Source organism: Budorcas taxicolor, chromosome 18 (assembly GCF_023091745.1).
Source record: "Budorcas taxicolor isolate Tak-1 chromosome 18, Takin1.1, whole genome shotgun sequence".
NCBI classification, from domain to species: domain Eukaryota; kingdom Metazoa; phylum Chordata; class Mammalia; order Artiodactyla; family Bovidae; genus Budorcas; species Budorcas taxicolor.
Genome location: NC_068927.1, coordinates 52,033,989 through 52,040,854, shown reverse-complemented (window position 1 = coordinate 52,040,854; position 6,866 = coordinate 52,033,989).

Below are 6,866 nucleotides of genomic sequence, written 5' to 3'. Positions count from 1 at the left end.
GAAAGGGAGGGCAAAGTAAGTTGTGCTAATCCCTCGGAACTAGTCGGGAGCCAGATTTGTTTTCCAAGGAAGTTCAGACAAGGCCAGAGGCATCCAGTGAGAAATCTCTGGCTAGGCTTCAGTTATACTTGGCTGACTGCTTTTATCTTAAAAAACAAAAAAATCTCTTTTACTTGTCTTGTTCCTGTTGGTAGCTCCTACTGAAAGGTTAGTCCAGACTTGGCTGAACTAAGTAGAAATGATTCATTCTTGCCCAGACACCATAACTGTGCATGTGTGTGCTTAGCTGCCTCAGTTGTGTCTGAATCTTTGCGATCCCAAGGACTGTAGCCCACTAGGCTCCTCTGTCCATGGGATTCTCCAGGCAAGAATACTGGAATGGGCTGCCACACCTTCCTCCAGGGGATCTTTCTAACCCAGGGATCGAACCTGCGTCTTCCTCACTGGCAGGCGGATTCTTTACCACAGAGTCACCAGGGAAGCCCGACACCATAACTAGAGTGGTTGAAACAGCAACTCTAGAAAACAGGTGGTGGTCCTGCGGTCATCCCGTAGCCTTGTTTTTTTAAACTTTAATGGCACCTGTTGCATTGTCATTATGCCTTGTTCTTTATCTGAGTACATATTTACCCACTCTCTTCTAAAAGCAGCTGAAGGATAAAAACTACATCTTTGTTTCTGATTTTTTTTTTTTTTTTTTGAGATTTATTTACTTTTGTGCTCGGTCTTTGTTGCTGCATGGGCTTTTTCTAGTTGCGGGGAGCAGGAGCTACTCCCTAGTTGCAATCAGTGGGCTTCTCATTGTGGTGGCCTCTCTTGTTGGGCAGTACAGGCTCTAGGGCACAGGCTCAATAGTTGTGGCACACAGGCTTGCTTGCTCCTCAGCATGTGGAATCTTCCCAGACCAGGGATTGAACCCATGTCCCCTGCATTGGCAGGCAGATTCCCAGCCACTGGACCAACAGGGAGTTCCTTAGCAACCGAAGAACTGATGTAAGCAAATTTCTTTGCTAATGCAAACTATCCCCCTAAATGCACAAACTCTAACGTCTCAGTGTAGGGTAATAAAGCCCTTCTTGGATTTAAATGGAAGTGGGCGCCTTTAGTGTCTGTTTCTGCCCATTTCCACTCCCATTTCACTTCACTGTGGACCACAGTGACAGAGCTGGGGGACAATATTACCCAGAAAAGCTCCAGCTGGGAAAGGGGGCAATTCGCTGATTTTAGTTGCAATTGGCACAGTGCTCTCATCTCTGAAACTTACTGTTCCCTTCGTATTCCTCTTTCCTTTGGGGCTTCTTTTTTCTTATCCACACATCTCTGCCACCATCTGTACTTCTTCCCTCCCCACTCCACCCCAGTTTTTCTTTTCTCCTCAAACTCCTGGTTGCATCAAACTGTTTTTTTCAGTCCTGTGCATAATAAGTTAAAGACAAAGTTATGAGACTCAAATGAGTTTTAGGATTCCTTTTATAAGTATATCAAATCCCAGGAAGTATGGGCACCTTATAAGTAGTTGTCCTAATATCATATATTAAGGCATATGTATGTAATCTAGAAAAAGGTACTGATAAAGCTGTTTGCAGGGCAGGAATAGAGACACAGATGCTGAGAACGGACTTGTGGGCACAGTGGGGGAAAGAGAGGGTGGGACGAATTGAGAGAGTAGTATTGATATATACGCACCACCACGTGTGAAATAGACAGCTGGTGGGAAGCTGCTGTAGAGCATCGGGAACTTAGCTCTGTGATGACCTAGAGAAGCGGGAGGATGCGGAGCGGGTGGGAGGGAGGCTCAAAAAGGGAGGGAATTTATGTATACCTGTGACTGATTTGTGGTGTTGTATGGCAGAAACCAACACAACATTGTTAAGCAGCCATCCTCCAATTAAAAACAAAGAAAACAAAAGCAGAAAAAGAAAAGTAGCTTTCCTAGCTGACAACCTATTTATTCCAGAAGTTCTGTCATTACTCAAATATTTCAGTCACTTATGTTGAGCTGCTCTCAAAACTAGTCTGAGCCCTACCAAAAGACCAGTTTCACTTCCTTATAACCACACTGACTATTTCAAGAGTCTTACCACTCTGCTTTTCTCATTTGTCTTCCTCTTTCCAGTTCTCTTTTTAATGCGTTGCTCTAGTCCCCAAGCAAGAAGAGTTCTGGGTTCAGTTGGGCTCAAAGTACAGGGCAAGGCTAATGGTCACAGAGAGCCCAGCAGGGAAGGGAAGTTGGCCTGGCTCAAAAAGCTTTGACCTTTAAACAAAGCATGCTTAAACAGCTCTTTTTAGTCTGTCTTTTCCTGTGTCCCATTTCTGCTCTGTGATTCCTCACCCACCTTTATAACAGAAAAGAACCATCAAATCCTAGGGCTGGGTCATAACCTTGAATTGCCTAACTCTCAGGCATAATGGTGAGAACCGTAGAGAGAGGCCCTTCTGAGGCTCCGTTTCCTTCTGCCCCTGGGTGGTTAGTTAATGTCCTACCAGCACTTCCTACTTGTTGGAGACCAGGACTATGCTCCAGCCCCACATCACTGCTCAGGGCAGAGGGCACTTTGTCCAGACAGCTTTGATTCCAGAGAGACCTGCCTCTGAGCTTCACACTTCACCTTAGAATCTGTGTCCTCTGTGGTCTTGTATCTTCTCGGGTCTCCGGCTCCGGCTCTTCATATTCTCTTCTTGTCTTCCTCACTGTTCTTGGCAGGTGAAAATGAGGATGTCTGCTAATGGAGGAAAAAGAAATCAGTTTGCACAGCAAATAACAACCTAAAGCTGGGCTCCCTGCCCATTGTGACTCCCTCTCCTCCCCAGAAGTTTCTGAGCACCAAACCCCAGTGAGATGTGAGCTGATTGTACAAATCTGTCTGCAGGGTCTCCTCGGTGATGAGACTATGTTTGAAGAGTTTATGTTCTGGGTATCCTCAGAACTGGACTAGCACTTTTTGTATATTTTGTTAAATTACTTAGCAATATATTCGTTGGAATATCTGCTCTTGTGTTATAAGCTTCTGGAGAGCGAGGGCTTTTTCGTCTTAAAAATGTCAAATACGTGCAAAAGTAAAACTAATAACACGGTGAATCTACACGTACTCATCACGTAATTTCAGCAGTTATCATTTCGTGGCCAATCTTGTTTCTTCTATACTCCCCTCTCCAACCTGGAGTACTTTATTTTTTAAAATTTATTTTTAATTGGAGGGTAATTGCTTTACACGGTTATGTTGGCTTCTGCCACGTGACAGCCTGAATCAGCTGTGTGCGCGTGCGTGTGTGCTCTTAGCCACTCCGTCCTTTTGGGACCCCATCCACTGTAGCCTACCTGGCTCCTCTGTCCATGGGATTACCCCAGCAAGAATCCCGGAGCAGGTTGCTATTTCCTCCTCCAGGGGGTCTTCCCAACCCAGGGATTGAACTTGAACTTGCATCTCTTGTGGCTCCTGAATTGACAGTCGGATTCTATACCACTGAGCCAACCTAAGTATACATATATCCCCTCCCTATTGAGCCTCTCTCCCAACTTGCCCCCATCCCACCCACCCCTCTTGGTCATCAAAGAAAGAGCACCAGACTAAGCTCCCTGTGTGATACAGCAACTTCCCACTAGCTTCCAGGTCTGGATTGTTTTGAAGCAGATCCCAGATATCAAATCATTGCATCTGTGAATATTTCAGTTGTATTACTAAAATGTAAGGGCTCTTTGAAAAACACAATCACAATACCATTGTCACAGTAAGAAGTCATGCTTCCTCAGTGCCATGAAGTTTTCAGTATTCAAATTTCTACAATTACCTCATTTGTCTCCCCTGCTTTTTCTTTTTTTTTTTCAGTAGAATTTTTTAAATAACAATCCAAATAAGGGCTTTATTTTGTAATCATCACATTGTTCTCAGCAAGTGACTTCGTGCTTGTCATATAGTAAATCCTCAGTAAAAGATGATGAATGAATGAATCATCGGAAGTCTGTAACATCTCGTGGTTGAATTAGTGCAGCCTTACTGTTGCTTTTGGTTGGTTTCTCGGGGTGGCTTTTGGTTTCTGATGACTTTAGCTAGGAGTTAACTTTGGTGCTCGGAGAAGGCGATGGCAACCCACTCCAGTACTCTTGCCTGGAAAATCCCATGGATGGAGGAGCCTGGTAGGCTGCAGTCCACAGGATTGCAGAGTCGGGCACGACTGAGCGACTTCACTTTGACTTTTCACTTTCATGCATTGGAGAAGGAAATGGCAACCCACTCCAGTGTTCTCGCCTGGAGAATCCCAGGGACTGGGGAGCCTGGTGGGCTGCCGTCTCTGGGGTCTCACAGAGTCGGATACGGCTGAAGCGACTTAGCAGCAGCAGCGGCAGCAGCAGCAGGAAAGGGGCCCTTGCTTTCTTATCTCTGTTTTTGGTCTTCAGTGTCTTATAATATCAGCTTGACTTTGGACCAAACACATTTGGCTTTTTTGTTGTTTCTATAGAACAGAGACCCTGAAGGAGCTCCCTGAGAACAAGAACAGCTTCCGTATGGTGCTGTTGTAAGCAACATTCTAGGATGGAACCTCAAGACTTACTCCTAATCCCTGGACTGTGAATATGTGATGCGTAATCGTGTGGGTGATTGTGTTACGTTACGTGGCAAAAGGGGTTTTGCAGACATACAGTAAATATGGTTACTCATCAGTTGACTTTGAGTTTAACAAAAAGAGATGTGATATAAGTGGGCTTAATGTAATCACAGGAGCACTTTGAAAAACAACTGTTTTTTTTTTTTTTTCTAGCTGGTCTCAGAATCGGAAATATAAGAGGGATTAGAGGGTCTTCCCTAGTGACTCAGTGATAAAGAATCTGCCTGCTAATGCAGGAGACACGTGTTTGACCCCTGGTCTGGGAAAAATCCCACGTGCCCACATGTGGGGCAGCTAAACCCGTGTGCCACAAGTGTTGAACCTGCGCTCTAGAGCCAGGAAACCGCAACTACTGAGCCTACGCACCTCAGCTGCTGAGGCCCAAGTGCTCTAGAGCCTGTGCCCTGCAAAAAGAGGAGCTGCACTGCGACTGGGGAGTAGCCGCCCTTGCCGCAACTGGAGAAAAGCCTCCACAGCAGTGAAGACCCAGTTGCAGCCAAATAAATAAAAAATTTTTAAAAAGAGAAATTGAATTTAAGGGATATTCTCCATTGCTGAGATAGAGAGAGCCTCATGCCTAGGACCTGAGAAGGTCCCCTAGGAGCTGCGAGTGTTTGTACTAGGACGATGGGGACCTCAGGCTTATAACTTCAAGGACCTGAATTTTGTGAGCTTTAAGAATGGGTGTTGTTTTAAGTCACTAAATCTATCGTAGTTTGGCAAAAGTAGAAAATGAATACAGATGCTTTGTACCTGATAGGTTGAATAAACCGCTCCTCTGTTTATTTTTAAAAATTCAAATAAAATTAAAATCCATGAGAAAGCACACAGATCTTAAGTATATAATTTGACTTTTGGTAACTGTACACGCCCATGTGATCATCACCTGAACTGAGATGTAGAATGTTTCCATTACTCCCGAGAGCCCTCCTGTGCACCTTTGTGGTTGATTCTACCCTCTAAGGCGAATTCTCACACCACTGAGTGCACGCGTGCATGTGTGCTAAGTCGCTTCAGTCGTGTCCGCCTCTTTGGGACCCTATGAACAGTAGCCCACCAGGCTCCTCTGTCCATGGGATTCTCTAGGCAAGAACACTGGAGTGGGTCCAGGGGATCTTCCCGGCCCAGGGATCGAACCCGTGTCTCTCACATATCCTGCGTTGGTGGTTGGGTTCTTTATACCACTAGCACCATCTGGGAAGTCCAAGGCCATCAGTTACTACCGCCAATTAAAAAAATAATAAAGTGTTTATTTATTTATTTATTTATGTTATTTTTGGCTGATCTTCATTGCTTCATGGGCTTTTCTCTAGTTGCGGAGAGTGAGGGCTGTCTCTCTAGTTGCGGAGAGTGAGGGCTGTCTCTCTAGTTGTGGTGGGTGGGCTTCTCATTGCGGTGGCTTCTCTTGTTGCAGAGCACAGGCTCAGTAGTTGTGGTGGATGGCCTTAGTTGCTCCACGGCATGTGGGATATCTTGGACCAGAGAATCAGCCAGTGGCCCCTGCAGTGGAAGGTGGATTCTTTACCGCCAAGGAACCCCCCTGGGTACTGATTTTAGTGCTGCTTCCAGTGGTCTTGGGAACAAGACACCACAGCAGAGGGCCAGGGGAAATCAGGGGGTGAGGAGGGGAAAGACAGCACATGTTCCAATTGCTTGGAAGTGAAGGAGATGAGATGACAGGCTAATTTTTGGTGGAATTAATAAAGGAAGGTTATCCTGATTGGAAGAGCTCTGACTCTGAGGGGCAGAAAAAGGGACAAGGAACAAGGAGGTGAGACGTGCTGGAGAGATGTCTATACACCTGAGCCCATGGAGACTGTGGGAGTGAACGCTGGATCAGGCATGGGTGCACTGGAGCCATCCGCGTGGGCAGTGCGGTGTGTCCCTAATGAAGAGCCCAGCAGACCTTTTACTCATGAAATCATCTTCTCTCCTTCTCTCCTCAGAGGAAGACAGGCAGGTCCTTCCAGGCAGGTTGCAGCAGTGACCTGTGGCTCTAGGTGGACACACTTTGTCAGCAGGTGTGCGCATGAATTTATCGAGCTCTCTCTCGGATCCCAGGATCAAATACCTCTGGACTTAGAAACAGGCTCACTGTGACTCCCTGTTGAGCAGTTTCTGTTTCTTCTGCCTGTAAAGAAGGCAATGCAGAAAGCAGTACCAACTGCGAGGCAGCATGTTGGTGTCTGATACACAATATTTATTATAAATATAGAGCAATTTTTACAAATCATTCAGAAGTGGCCTTAGCCAGGCAAAAT